Genomic DNA, 14,353 nt, shown 5'->3' on the forward strand with positions numbered 1-14,353 from the left:
CGCCTGAAGGAACTTTATACTGTAAGCTGAAAACCCTCCATAAGGTGGAGAAATCCCCGACAATCAAGTGAAAGCATAGAGAAAGGAGAGTATAGAGATGAGAAATAACTAGTGGAAAGGGAAGACAGACATTAATGATGTGCAGTGGTGGAATCACTGAAATACAAGATTGAGAAAGGGACCAGGGAAACCTATAGAGTCTGACAATGTTAGTGACATTACGCACTGATTCAATATTAGTTTTAGTGGCCTCATTACTGCTGAGATGAATTTTAACAGTCTGTTTTTCAATAGCCAAAAGTTTTAAATTTGTTTAAGTGAGATTAAGTGAGGCACTCACATCATGTAAGAAAAATCAAGTGTTACTCTGCTTGCCCTTCTTTTGCTTCTCTGCAGCGGTGGTCCTCAGCCCGACTGTGATTGAAGGTGTTAACAGACATGTGGCTCTTGCCATCTTCGTAGTTTGCTCTGGCCCTCTCATTTGACCTCTCAAAGCAGTTTTGGTCTGGCTTCCTCTTACTCGCCAACATGGAATTCTGTGTCCTGTAGCCACTGGTTGAGCAAGATGAACCCGTAGAATGATGGCATTTCTTCTGGTCATGATCTGACCTTTCATGTTGGTACGTTTTTTTTTTAAGATCTGGGTCACTCGTATCCTTTTTATCTTCTTCCAGATGTTTTCTTTTCAAGTGTGGTGTGATTTGATTGGAAATATTGGAAATGTGTGAGCAGTTTTACAGTGACTAGGCCTGATGAAGTTCAGGCTGCTCCTCTGAGAAGAAGGGTGGAGGCCAAGGGTGGGAGTTCTGTTGGGCAGGCTGTCTGGTGTGGGGGGTGGGCTGGTGCAGAGACCCACACCCTTCTGTCCCGCTATCTGACATCCCTGTCTTCTTTATTTTAAAGCTGTTAATGTGCTCATAGCAGGACTTAACACCGCAGACAATGAATCATGCCATATGTTAAATTACTCATTTAAATGATAACAGCATTTTCACATAAAGCAAAGTAATATGTAATAAAAATAAAAGACCAGATAATTTTTTATAACCTTATCACTATTAGAGTTCAACAAACATCAGGAGATCACACATTTCTGCGGTTTTATCTGCATAATCCTGAGGCTCGGTGGGGTGGATCTAAAGGGTGATCTGAAAGCAACACAGCACAGCTAAAGAGACTTTGTTTTTTGCCCACTATATGGTCAAAAAGTATACTTACATGTAAGAGGTCATCCAGAGATTTATTCATCTTTTCTCCACGAACTGAATACCAGACTCTTGGAAATACAGTTCAGATGTCTGAAAAGACAGTCTGAAATTTTCTTTGGGGGTTGTCCTTGAGTCTCCATCATGTATCTCAGCTGAGAGCACAGCAGAACATGTAATCAAACTAGGAGTCCAGCACAGACTTTTAACTGACATACATTATGTTATCAATCTTTTCTATTAAGCTTGAAATCAAATTCTTCAGAAGAAATAAAAAGTGCTCTTGTATTGTTTTACTTACCATGGCATACTCACTGTACCCAGGGTACAGCAGGGAACCAGTGTACAGACTCACAGCCACGCAGCCCAGGGACCATACATCTATGGCTTTTGTAGATGGAAGCCCCAGAATAATCTCCGGAGACCTGATGGACGACAAAGAGAAATGATTGTCACATTTTTTGTTTATGTTGACCATTTGGATAAGTATTATTTATACTACAGCTGAGAAACCCCTAACAGAAATCACAAACACTGGAGTTTGTGTGACTGTGTGAGGAAGAGATTAAATTTGATTCCAGCTACTTACCAGTACGGACAGGTCTGAATGTAAGAGCCCACTTTGGCAGCTGAGGTGTCATAGGCCAGGTCAAAGTCAATAATTTTATTCAGTACGGCTCTTGGTGATATTTCACCAACATTACATTTTATAATTTCAGGTCTGCGTGTATTGTTCCAAGAGACTTGAGGTGATTAAGCACTATTCCAGTCTGAGAGGTATCAAAGAATATGTCATGTTACGATTCAAATTTGATCAGTATCCATTTTCAGAGCATTAATGTAAAGAATCATGGAGTTAATCATACCTGCACGACGATGGGACGAATTGCCTTTTAATTGAGCAGTTTGAAATTTATTCCTTTCATGAAGTCAAAAAGACTTTTTAAAGATATTCAAACTCAGGAATATATTTGGTTTGTTGGAGTTACAGGTGTTACGTTTACACATGGCAGTGAGCTAGAAACATGAGATGGTTTTTACATTAGTTTAACAGAAAAAAAACATTTTATAGGCATTTCATCACAATCCTTACATCCACTGCACACATCTTTCTAACTGAAATTCTAGGGAGCAGTTTTTACCTCTTGGTTTTCCAATGGGTCTTTGGGCTCTCGTGTTTCATTATTTTAATGGCTACAGCCTTTTTGTCAGCCATACTGACACATTTTGCAAATGTGCCATAAGACCCTTCTCAAAGGAGAATTTAAATTTGGTAATTGGAGGATCTGGAGGTGAGCCAGCCTCCTGGGACTACCTTGTCCTGGGCATTGTTGGGGGACATGTCTGATAAAACAATAAGAGATAGAAGAGAAAAGCAGATTTAAACTTAAATTATAATGAAATAACATAGACGGTAAATACTAATGTGAATAGAAGATACTATTATAGACAAAAATACTAGTAAAGTATTGTGAGTGTAAACAAATCTGTTGCAAGCTGGATGAACAGACAGCAGATTATACACTGTACACACTAACCAAATTAATGTTTCTCATTTCTTCTTCAAAATGTAAGATGTGGTCAGTGTCATGTCAATCACAAATTTAACAATCCAACCAGAGAACAGATGGGTTTGGCTGTGGAGTGGTGCTTTACTGAGCTTCAGGTCCTAGAAGGGTAACCAGTTTGAAGCTGGAGGATCTCTAAATAAATACCCATAAGGCTCATACAAGCTAGGTCCCTTAACTGTGGTCTGTAAAAATTGTAACTTGTGTAAATATTTTTTTGTGTAAACACAAATTCTCATCTATAGCTGCACAAACCTAAAATTTTCTGATATTTTGTGCTGTTCAAAATTACGCAGCCTGTTTACAAGTACAAAATATTTATGACCACTACTTGAGCCCATACACGTGGTTCTTTTTCCCATCTCAGCCACGGGACTGAAGGCAGTACTGCTAAGATCAAGAAACGCAGAGAGAGAAAAAAGAGAGGAAAACCCAGAGTTGAACTGTGGGGAAAGAAAAGGCCAGCGCACTTACTGGAAGTCCAGAGCCGGGTGACTGGATCAAGGAGAGAAGTACAGTTGTAAGATGGGTTATTAATTGGATGGGGAAAAAAACTTGTAGAGGCTTACCATTGTTGTCCGTGCTAATGCTAGTTCGGGCTCTCACCAATAAAAGATGGTGAGAATGAAGCCGAATTTTCCCGCTTGTGGAAGCTGCCCTGTCGCACTTTTGGAGCCAGAGGCTGCGCAGTAGTGACTTGAGGTGGAGCGCCTGCGTCACTCTCCCGCCCACACAACCGCTGGATGTGACTGCGAACACGCCCCCCCTACACTTTTTAGGTATCCCGGCTGCTCCAGTTTATCTGCTGATGGGTGTACCGCGACTGACAACTCTTTAAATTAAATGGTAAATGGCCTGTATTTGTATAGCGCTGTACTTAGTCCCTAAGGACCCCAAAGCGCTTTACACATCCAGTCATCCACCCATTCACACACTGGTGATGGCAAGCTACATTGTAGCCACAGCCACCCTGGGGCGCACTGACAGAGGCGAGATTAAGGTAACTTAAAAATATGTTTAAATGAAAACAACTTTAATGTTTTCATTTAAACATATTTTTAAGTTAATTAAAAATTAACTCTTTTTATGCCAGCTTTTTGCTTTGCTTGACAGTGTATAGAACACACCTGATGACACAAACTCCCAGAAAATGTAAACATCAAACACATCCAGACTTTGAGGGCTGTGAGAAAAAAACAGAGATGACCAACCCCAAAAAAACAGCTGTAAATATTTGTGGCTATTACAGTAAACACTGCAGTGTTTTCCTGTATACTTTATTTTATAATTTGATTTATAGTGAGCAACATGAATGTTAACAGACTGAGAATTTTACAACACCGGTTGTAACAGTCATTGCTTTCTGTCTTTAAGAGTCTCATTTTTTTCCTTCCCTGTTTGTACGAGGATTTCTCCAAAACATGTGATGGTCACAACTATTGACAGTCTGGTTTAATAAGCATTTTTGCTTTGAATTTTGCTAGGCTTTTCTGTGTCATTGTTTCACAGAACAGCATCATCAAGATGTAGTGATAGCCAAACTGGCCAGCAGGTGTCACTGTTGAGATGGGTTTAGATCATTAGATACCCACTGAGCTCAGACTAAATGTGACTGCAGCCAGAACACAAGACTTGAGACTTTATTTTTTATTTGTTCCCTAACAAGGGATTGATTTTTTTAAATGATATTGGAATACACACAACACTTCCACAAGTATCTGGTATTTCTACTGGCATAGACATAACTTTAGATTTAAAAGGTTGCACATTTTTCGCTACAAAAAAAAAGTTAAAATGGAGTGAAAATGACATGTAGGATAAAATAAAAGGCACAGCTGAATTAGTAAATACATGTCAGACAGTGGTCAATGAATTATTCTGTTGTATGTTTTTCACAGATCCATTTTATAGAGGCTGAACATGAAAGATCATTTTACGATGCATCAGTTTGTACTTGAACGCAGTCCTCTTCACCCCACTTTGGGTTTCCACCACCGTTATCCGGTTGTTTTGCCACCCAGTTCCTGACAAGTCAGTGAACAAGAGAATTATTGTATTTGACAAAGACTTATATAAAGGAGACCCCCCGAAAAAAACTAATCAAAAAACAAAACAAAACACAAAAAAACTAAACAAACAAACAAAACAAAAAACTAAACCCAAAAAGCAAAGAAACATCAGCTTAATTTTCTATTTTTTAATGCAGTGTTTATAGCAATATAACTGTGGTAATTTGCTGAGCAGTTCTTCTGACCGTATAGGCCAGGGGTGTCAAACTCATTTTAGTTCAGGGCCCACATGGAGAAAAGTCTATTCTCAAGTGGGCCGGACTGGTAAAATCATTGTATATATATAACTTAAAAACAACAACTTCAGATTGTTTTCTTTGTTTTAATACGATCAACATAAAAATAAATCTAGAGCCTGTGGACAGTATGTTCAAAATAGTACAGGCACAACATAGCTATTAATCATAAAACATCTCAAGTTATTTGAAAATTCTGAGGACAAAGAACACACAAGCACACAGTGCCTCAGTGACTCACAGAAGTATATCACAGATCACAGAACTACATCAGGGTGTCTCATGCAGCACTTTCAGTGGGGTTGCATAGTTTATTTGACTCCTGATACCTGGCATCTTTTAGCTTTCACCAGCTCATCAATATCAGGCTTCACATCCTGAGCAGCAGCTAACTTCAGGATGTGATTCAAGTGCCTGTGCGTGAGACTTCAGCGCAGTTTTGTTTTATTTATGAGAGAAAACTTGCTCACAAAGATACGTGGTTCTGAACATGCACAGTCAAGTTGGGGTAACCTGGCAAGAGATTCTGATAGAATGTGTTCAAGCCAGCTGCGGCAAATTTGTCCTTCAAATCCGAGTCACACTGCAAGTCTATTTTTTCAAGTTGGATCCTGACGGGCAGATCAAAGGGATTCACGGTGAATGGCAAGCAAAAAACTTTGAAGTCTTTCTCCAGTTCACCAAAAATCTGAAATCGTTGCTCAAACTCTAGTAACAGTTCCGTTATTTTATCTTTAAACCGCTTCATATCTGCCACACTTTGGATCGTGCACACATTTTTCAGACAGGGAAAGTGAGCTGCATCACCACCAGCGAGCTGCGTCTCCCACAATAATAGCTTCAACTTGAAAGAACGTATGCTGTCATAATACTGCGTGACAACTTTGTTGCGTCCTTGCAGCTGTTTGTTCAAGTTATTCATGTGCTCTGTAACATCCACCATAAATGCAAGGTCCTGCATCCATTCTGCGGAATGAAATTCTAACACTGGTTTGCCCTTTTCTTCCATAAACTGTTCAATTTCTTCTCGTAAATCAAAGAAACGCCTCAGCACAGCACCTCGGCTCAACCATCTTACCTCAGTGTGATATGGCAGGCCATAGATGTGGTCTTTCTCTCTGAGAAGACTGTCAAACTGACGGTGATTGAGGCTTCTGGATCAGATGAAATTAACAGTTTGGATGACCACCTTCATGACGTTATCCATTTTCAGTGACTTTCAACACAAAGCGTCCTGGTGCAAAATACAGTGAAAAGTCCAAAAATCACGTCCTCCATTTGCAGATTGCACTTTATCTCTGAACTTTTTTACAACGCCTGCTTTCTTCCCTATCATTGAGGGTGCACCATCTGTAGCCAGGCTGACAGCGCGGGACCAGTCCACTCCGACCCTGTCCAGCGCGCCGACGAGTGCGGTGAAAATATCAGCTGCGGTCGTATCTGTTATCGGTACCAACTCCACGAACTCCTCGGTGACGGTCAATGTGTCATCAACTCCGCGGATGAAAATTGCCAGTTGTGCAACATCTGTAATGTCCGTGCCTTCATCAATTGCAACTGAAAACACAATAAATGACTATTTTTTGCTTCAACTGGCTGTCCAAATCCGCTGAAAGATCAGAAATCCTGTCGGCAACTGTGTTTCTTGTCAGGCTGATATTTGCAAAGGCCTGGCGCTTTTCAGCTTTTCAATCTCCGATGCCTTCATCATACATGTTTTTACAAATTCACCCTCACTAAATGGTTTTGAAGCTAGTGCAATTTCGTTAGCAATGAGGTAGCTAGCTTTCACTGCAGCGTCACTGATGTCTCGGCTGTGAGTAAACACAGACTGCTGTTTCTTCAAACCCGCCAACAGTTCATTCACCTTCTCTCTTCTCCGCTGTGCTTGAAAGTTGTCATATTTGTCGGCATGAAGACTCACATAGTGGCGACGGAGGTTATATTCTTTCAGCACTGCAACATGCTGGGAACACACCATACATACAGCTTTCCCATTCACTTCCGTGAATAAATAGGAGGATGACCATTTTTCTTGGAACACTCTGCACTCTGCATCCACTTTTCTCTTTTTTGACAGAGACATATTGGGGCAATGAGGGTGCCAAAGCACATCAGGTTTGAATTTCGCGGGCAAAACAAAGTAGCTCACAACTGCTATTGCGCCACCCAATGGACACAATTGGAACAGCAGTTTCTTTATTGAAAAATTGCTGCTCATTTTTATACTTTACAAAATCATCTCACGGGCCGGATTAAACCCGTTTGCGGGCCTTATCCGGCCCGCGGGCCGTACGTTTGACACCCCTGGTATAGGCTATGCTAAATATAACTCAGCAGTTTCTAGTTTGACTAAACCCACTGACAGCTCAGCCCACCAATGAGCTTATTTCTGCTGAAAATTCAGTAAAAGTAATAAATTCAATCAAAGTGTACGTTCCAAAAGTACATGTTATGAACCTTTCCAAACCAGTTTTCCTTGCTGAACATATTATCAGGTGGGTAGGAGAATTGATAAGGACTTTGAAAAACAGAAGAGCAGTGTGCTGAGAACCTGAACAACATTCTCTACTCTCTTTAACAAAGTCACTGGATGTCTGCCATGTTAAAATAACCAGGAAATGACTACAAATTGGGCATATGACTTCAGCACCATGATTTCTTAAACTACTGTTTTACAGAGGTCAACCTTTGAAACCTGTGAAAAATAAAACTTAATTACAAAGGGTGACATTAAAGGAGAAGGAATATTTAGGGCCAGATTTATTAAAATATGTGGCACTCAATTTACTGCCAATTGCTCTAAATCTAATGCTCTCATATTAGAGACTGTTTGTTATCGCACAGTAAATGTTTTGTCTTCTTCTACATTTGTACAGCTATTACAAAATTTTGGACTTATAGCCCCCTCTCCCTGTTAATGCCCTACCTGGCCCCCCTGGCAAAACTTTGCTAGACCCGCCCCTGCACAGTTACCAGCTGTCAGCTACATGAAAAAAAAAAAACGATCCTGGTGTTATTTGTCTCTCAGAAACAGTTCATAACTTCCCTTCAACTCATTCCTGTCACCTAAAAGGTAAACTTGTTTCTCCATCACCAGTTCAGCTCTGATGATTCAGTAAGGACATCTCTTGGTTTCATCTTCATGTTTCCCTCTCACCACATATCCAAACCGATATCATGACCAGCAGCGCTTATGGCTGTGGCTCCAGAAAACATCCGCTGATACTAGAAATTAATATTAAATAAATTCTAACAACAGCTGATCAAGCTTAAACGTGCTGCTGTTGTTTACCGCGACATCCGCTGGTTTCCTCTTTCGGCTGCAAAGTGGGCGATAAACAAACAAGAGAGAAAAGCCGATCAGCTGATCATTGATCAGTTTCATGATTGAAGTAGAAACAGGAGAGGGAGGGGAGAGAATGAGAGAAGAACAGGCAGCTGTGCAGCAAAGACACAGAATAATTCCAGCTTTGTGTCTTTTTCATTGTAGCTGAAGTAGGCTACGGGACAAACTGCATTTCTTTTCACCTCAATATGAAACACGTAATATTTTCTCTGAATATGAGATAATTTCGTTTTTTAGGGGACGGTTGGCAACGTCAGTAACATCATAGCACCCACCCAGCTGTATAGAAACTCCGCCATGCTAGCTAGTACGCAGTACGAAAATGTCAGCACAACGAAAATAAACTCCACCTAAACTTGGTTTCTATCTGACCCAGATAGACTGCAGGTCATAAATTCTTACCTGAAGTTCAGTTCACCTGACACTCGGACAGGCGGCCACCTCGGATCTCTCCTCCTCCTGCCTCCCCTCTCCCTCATCCACCTGCTGGCCTCCACCACTTGCTAATGTTACTGAATCTGTGGAAGCTCCGCGATAGACACCACACGAAGTAAGGAATAACGACCCTATCTAAATCCCAGTAATGATTAACGTGTTCCTGATTTTGGCATAATAACTAGTTACCGTGCTCGTTACCACACTAATAATGTAGTTACTGTAACGTGTTACTTAATAACGCGTTAGTCCCTACACTGTAAACGAGGTAATAAAAAGGAGTATTTCCTAGGAATTTGTAGTATTCAAACAGCATTTACTATAGTTGATATGCAGATTCTCCTGGGTGACATCACTCAGTTACGAACCTTCCTGAGCAAATGAGACCACCGGAGCAAAGTGAAGACTTACTTTAGATTCAGTGGAGTTCCATCGACCCATTTCCAATTTCCTTCCTCTTCCTTGTCATTCAAACCAATCCAAGCATATTCCTTAATGTAACTAGATATAAATGCCTGTAAAATATTTATTGTTTAAAAGAGTGAGGAAAGTAATTGATATAAAACATTTTGAAGAGTGTAATTTTGAATAACTATTTACAAACACAATGACACATGCATACTGGTTATGCTGTACCTTGTCTTCAAGGCTTTCTATCACCACCAGATCTGCTCCTTTGCTTCTGCAGTCGTCTCTACCTTCATCCCAGGAACCAAGCTTTTCAGATAATACATAACAGCTATGACTGAACATGATCTATCCTTCAGGACACACTTTCTCTGCAAAAAACATTGAACAAGAGGCATTATGGATGCACAGGCCTGGCACATGACAGCTATTTTGTGAATTCTTGATGTCACTCTGTAAACAGGCCAAATAAAATGTACACAAAGATATTATCATTATGTCACTGATGTTACAATGTTTTAAATCAAATCAAATCAAATCAAAATTTATTTATATGGCACATATTAAAACAACAATGTTGACCATAGTGCTTCACAGTCAGTAAAAGCATGAGACAATTAAAACAAACAATAAAACAGGACAACAAACCATAGGTAACAACACAACAAGCTAGAACAGCCAACTAGTTAGAATCAAAGGCCAAAGAAAAAAGATAAGTTTTAAGACGTGATTTAAAAGACTGGATAGACTCGGTAGTACGAATATGAACAGGGAGGTTATTCCAGAGTCTAGGTGCCACGGTTGCAAAGACCCGGTCACCTCTCGACTTCAGTCGAGACCTAGGTTGTGCTAGGAGCATGTGATTGGATGATCTAAGTGCTCTGTTGGGATTGTATAAGTGAAGTAGTTCAGAGAGATAGCTGGGTGCTAAATTATTCAGAATTTTAAAAGTGAACAAAAGAATTTCCTCAGTGACAGTTTTTTTTTTTTTTAAATTGATTAATATGTGCTTCACTGAAAGTTGATGTAATCATTAGTTCTTAGTTGAGTTGGTATTTGCTTAAACATTTTTCAGCAGTAATTGAGTCCTGCACTTCAGCCCTAAAACGGATAAGCAGTTACAAAAAAATGCAAACATGGCCTGACATCCCAGTTAGCAGTCAGGTAGAGAGCTATGAAATGCAAATGACAAGTATCTTGTTCTCGTTAGGACCCAGGATTTTATTATAGTAGTCAAAAGTTACAACTTTTACTTAAAGCTACAGTTCAGCTGACACCTTTCCCCCTTAAAATGAAAGGTAGGGTGTAATCAATTTGATTTGTTTGCTCGTCTGTCAATATCAGGGTTGTCAAACTTAAATGAGCTGTGGGCCACTGCTGACAGAGTCATCGCATTGGCCAATTTAGTGTTCAAGTAGTACAAAAACAAACAAACAATCAGACAAACAAGAAAACACACATAAATATTTCCAAAAATTTTGTGTTTTGTTTGTTTTTTAAATTTCAAATATTGTATAACAAGACACAACTACAAACGTGAACGCAATTATTTTTCATCTCACTCTTAACTAACCGAAGTCTTTCATTGAACTACCAAATAAACAAACTGGTACTTTCTGGCCAGACACATGGCAGCACCTCTGCTATACTTTTGTATGTATAAGTATACACATTAGTTTTTGACTGCTAGTGAAAACTGTTTTCTTTACAAATAACTCTCACCGAACTAACACGACCAATCCCTCAACGTGTTTGTACTCTCTGCTCAACATGCCTTCATATTAAATATTTCTTTTGCTTTTTAAAGAACTTATTTTAACATTGCACTAAACAACAAACAAATCCTCCCTAACAAAAAAAGTAACTTCAAGGGCCAAATTGCATCATATTTCTTCACGTCAATATGCCCAGGCCGCAAGTTTGAGACCCCTGGTCTATGTGTTTGTTAGCAGTATAGTGTCCTCAGTTTTTGAGATATCATTTTCAAATTTTTTGTCATGGTGGATATCAATAACAGCCAGAGCTGATTTAATTTAGGTGAAAATCGGGTTAAGGTTGCATAAAATATTAAAATATTAAAATCCATAAAAACTTTATTTTTACCTTCATCTTACCTACAATTTTTAATGGATCATCTTGAAACTTCACAACAATATACTAGGCCTTAAGTACCATTGTCGTTTTTAAACCAGTGCACACAATATAGCCAACAATGGCTGTTTTGTACAAGCAAGTGATAGGAAAAAAAAAGTCAAAGTAATTTAGTGTAGCACTGAATTTGAGATGCCACATCATTATATCATCACCAGACTGTGAATTTATCACTGAATTTTTCAACAAAAACACAAAGAAACAAAATAAGTAAATCTCAGCAGCAAATACAAGGACTCACTCTGTTTGGACAAACTCTGAAGGTTCTTCAGCTCTTTGGGGGTTTCAGTGAGGTTGGCTTGCAGCAGATCTCTCTCCTCAGTCATAGAGGAAAGTTTGTTACTCACAGCTGAGAGATTTGCATTCAGAAGGTCTCTCTCTTCAGTTATAGCGGAAAGCTTGTTAGACTCAGTAGAGAGATTTGTAGCTGAGACATGATCTGAAATAAATCAAAATGAATGATTTCAATCATAATTGACCTGTTTTCTCATAAATCTAAATCTAAATATTTCAAAATGTTACCAGAAGACAATGAAAGATGTTCATAAAATAAATGGTTTAAAGCTTAAGTGTTTTCCAAGTGCTATTAAACAGACAAAGGAATTTTGAACACAGCTTTTCCAAAACATCCTGCTTACATTATTTTACTTTGCAAACAGAAACAAAATAATTTTGCAAAAAAATAAATTTACCATGGTCAAAATGATTAGCCCCCTGGCACTAATAGTCAATTGTCTATTCTCCTTGCTGAATAACGGCCTGCAGCCATTTGTTGCAGTCTTCAATAAGTCTCTTACACGTCTCCTGACTAATCCCAGCTGATTCATGTTAGGCAGCTACTTCTGGCATGGACCTTGGTTTTCAGTTCACCACATATTTTCAATGGGATTCAAGTCAGGGCTTTGTGCAGACCAGTCAGCAACGTGCGCTTTAGTTGTCTGGCGGTTGTTCTTCACTCAGAGCGATGCATGTTTTGGATTGTTGTCATGTTCAAAGATGAAGTCACGATGCAGACCCAGTTGTGTTTCTGACTGCTTGAGGTTTTATTTGAAAATCTTTATGTAGCCTATTTTCTTCATGATTCCTTCCACCTGACAGGATCCCCAGTTAGAGATGTGTTTATGCATAATACTCCCACCACTGTGATTCTTTGTCTGGACATATTGTTTGAGTTGTAAGCTAATAATTTTGTCCTCATCTGTATTCCGTGTCATATCCTATATGTATCTTTGGGAAAATGAGAGTAAAAAATTGCTTTACTGTAAATGAGGAACTATTGTTTTTGTGTTCTTTAACTGTTTTGGATCAGTGAGACTTCTTAAGTTCAAAGCTTGTGTAATTTGTCAAATTAGTTATAGAACGGGCTGATGCCATTCTACATTTTTTTTTATGTGGGCTGATTAGTGTTTGAGTGATAATTTATGAAAAACCAAACTCACAGTAAACACCGAGGGTGATGAGTCCAATCAGCAGGAAAACACTCAGCATTCCCAGACAGATAATAATTCCTAAATGGGAACTCCTATCACAGCCGCTTGTTCCTTAAAATAGAAATGAACACAGAAACATTCAAGCTGTACAACAGTAATAGATGTTAAAATACATTTTCTTTTCTGTCACTTCTTTCTTACCTGTGTGACCTGGTGAAGGTTTTGAATTGTTATGCTTGGGGTATTCAACATTGACATAAATTTCTTCCATGGTTCAGATGCAGATTATTACTTAGAGCTCAGCTCTGCAACACAGGACATATGAACTGTTTGAACACTGTCAGTTTCCTTTGAGGAAGTCACACATTTCAGATATTAATACTTTCACATAACACTATACAAGCACTGAAATGTGAAAAGACAAAAAGTCAAACATCTCTTTGGTTTAGTGTTCATTGCTGTGGTTTATTCTTGTGAAAGATGTAAGGGGGTATTTAGTTTTTCACAGAGGTGCAAAGAGTCCTATGCAAACCCTGTTGTTTGTGTCACTATTGGTCTTGCGTACTTTAAAACAAAAATGCATATAATATAAAGTAGATATCTAGATTATCAATCACTCTTGCTAAATACTTATAATAAAAATGTTGTCCACCATGTATCTGCATGGTATTGTTTTCAAAAAGAAAGGGCAGCAGTCTACACCTTTTATAACTGTGACTCAAGCTAACTTTTTAGAATGAAGTGTAAATTTATTTCTTCAAAACACAAATTTGCATTAGACTTGTTCCTTTTCACATTTCATTGCTGGTATATTGTTGTGCGAATATAAAGGCTAAATTGTGACTTCCTCAAACTCCCCAAATAAACTAACACGGGTGATATGATCTGCATGTTCTCTGCTGCAGAGCTGAGCTCTGAGATATAATTTGCATCCTTATGAGCCATGAAGGAAATAGATGTCAATGTTGAATGGGCCAAACCTAATAATCATTAAATCCCACAGGTATGAAAGAACTGAAAGAGAAGCAAACAGATGTATGTCAACATGTTAGTAACAAAATGCCAACTCAACACTCAAAAATGTTTAATGTTTAAAATGCTGATACTAAAAACTGGAGTCCGTTTCTTTTGTCAAGTTATGAGGAAGTCAGTTTCTAAAACGATAATGGATATTTTACTGTTTAATTTTGGTCATTAAAAATTAACAGTTCTTCTTGTGTTATTTTTTATTTTTTTTTACATCATGAGGAAGTCACACATGTTAACAACAACATCAACAAGAATGTTCGGAGGTAGATGCTACCTAATTCTTTTTTCTTTTACAAATTTTGTTATTGAAGTGTTTATTTATTAATAATGTTAATAATCTCTGATTACAGTTGAAAAATCCTATTCTGTGGGGGCAGGGAGCACTGTTTGTATGGTCCCTCATTAAGACCAGGCTGAACACTGTTAATTCTCACCTATCTGTCAGCTTTTCTACCTATAACTAATAAATAAAA

The 14,353-nt window shown here is 38.6% G+C and overlaps 2 pseudogenes across 1 annotated transcript; both read right to left on the minus strand.

The window, feature by feature from the left end:
- Positions 1-286: 286 nt before the first annotated feature.
- On the minus strand, positions 287-2,421 carry LOC146370949 (homeodomain-interacting protein kinase 3-like; annotated as a pseudogene). Its single transcript, XR_014802891.1, has 6 exons — positions 2,348-2,421; positions 2,072-2,144; positions 1,795-1,975; positions 1,507-1,630; positions 1,260-1,360; positions 287-711 (listed from the first exon to the last, which is right to left on the minus strand). The product of XR_014802891.1 is annotated as a homeodomain-interacting protein kinase 3-like (transcript).
- A 1,961-nt stretch (positions 2,422-4,382) lies between these two features.
- On the minus strand, positions 4,383-13,122 carry LOC146370950 (CD209 antigen-like protein C; annotated as a pseudogene).
- Between the last annotated feature and the right edge of the window lie 1,231 nt (positions 13,123-14,353).

Source organism: Perissodus microlepis, chromosome 16 (assembly GCF_051167445.1).
Source record: "Perissodus microlepis isolate ML-2025 ecotype Zambia chromosome 16, ASM5116744v1, whole genome shotgun sequence".
NCBI lineage: Eukaryota > Metazoa > Chordata > Actinopteri > Cichliformes > Cichlidae > Perissodus > Perissodus microlepis.